The 1,338-nt window shown below is 49.9% G+C and overlaps 1 non-coding gene across 1 annotated transcript; it reads left to right on the forward strand.

Annotated features, from left to right (window-relative positions):
• Positions 1 to 826: 826 nt before the first annotated feature.
• On the forward strand, positions 827 to 898 carry TRNAC-GCA. The gene has a single exon. It is a non-coding gene; the product is annotated as a tRNA-Cys (tRNA).
• The last annotated feature ends 440 nt before the right edge of the window (positions 899 to 1,338 follow it).

Below are 1,338 nucleotides of genomic sequence, written 5' to 3' on the forward strand. Positions count from 1 at the left end.
CCGTGTAGGGCATCTGCTGACTCCAGCAGCAGAAACAATAGACTGCTCTCCTCCTTCACGCAGTAGACTTGACCGGTGAGCCCAGAGCTGCAGAGTTGGCCCCCTGGGCTGTGTCCTGGCTCCCCTTGACTTCTTTCAGGGGAGTACCCCTGCCTCCCTGTACTGTAGACATGGATTCTGAGTGGGAGCAGATACATTCTTACATGACATCACTCCTGAAATGGTTGTATCACTCAACTCCCCTTGGTTACGCTAGAACCCCAGCCAGGGCAATAAGGGTCCGGCTCTAGGATTTTTCAGAATTAAACACTTTTCTCCTTGGCATCCCAAATGTGGTGACGTACACCTAGAGGTGTTTGATGTGGGGGTCTCAGCTGCCTGGAGAGGTTTGTTTGAGAGATTAAAGCTAATTTGAGAAGGAAGCAAAGAAAAAAGCTGAAAGGAGAGTCCTGATAACTTTTGAATTTCCGAAAGTCAGTTTCTTCTCTGATCTAAATTTCTTAAAGATTTGTTTTTGTGTTCATCCTCAGTCCTGTCCAACTCTTTGCAACTCCATGGACTGTAGCCCACCAGTCCATGGGATTGTCCAATCCCTCCGTCCATGGGATTCTACAGGCAAGAGTCTTGGGGTGGGTGGCCATTTCCTCCTCCAGGGGATCTTCCTGACCCAGGGATTGAACCCGGATCTGCTGTGATCTCCTGCATTGCAGGCTGACTCTTTACCCACTGAGTTTGTTTAATCAGTTGATATTTAACTCTGCCACTGATTGTCAGTGTTTGCATGATATGATTCTGGATAAGAACTGTTAGCTAGAGAGTTGTGACTGGGGGTATAGCTCAGTGGTAGAGCATTTGACTGCAGATCAAGAGGTCCCTGGTTCAAGTCCGGGTGCCCCCTTGTTTTCTTCACTCACAGAACCCACCTTAGGGCTCATCTTTCCCGGAGAGAGTATTTGGGGGGAAAAGGTGAGAAATGGGAGATTAATGAAGAGCTAGAGAGATGGATGCTGGGTAAACAGACTCAACAGTTGTCCACTAGAGGGAGTGAACAGATTGAGACTTGAGACAAAACCACGTCTGGTCCTGCAGGGTCTGGGCTGGAGGAGACAAGACAGGAAGGAGAGATGCTAGACTGCTGCCTGACGGCAAGAGGAGCTGACCCAAGCCCTGCTCCCTCTCCTGGGCCCCGGCTCTCCCTGCCTTCTCTTTCCCCTCCCTCTTGCTGTGCACAAGGTGTTTGCAAGAAAATCATTTCTCAGTCTGCACATCTCGGCTCAGTTCACAAAGGACTCTCGGCTTTGCGGGCAGAGACTAACCCTGACGGGCTGAAACCATGAT

The sequence above is a fragment of the Oryx dammah genome, unplaced genomic scaffold, assembly GCF_014754425.2.
Source record: "Oryx dammah isolate SB20612 unplaced genomic scaffold, SCBI_Odam_1.1 HiC_scaffold_18, whole genome shotgun sequence".
NCBI classification, from domain to species: domain Eukaryota; kingdom Metazoa; phylum Chordata; class Mammalia; order Artiodactyla; family Bovidae; genus Oryx; species Oryx dammah.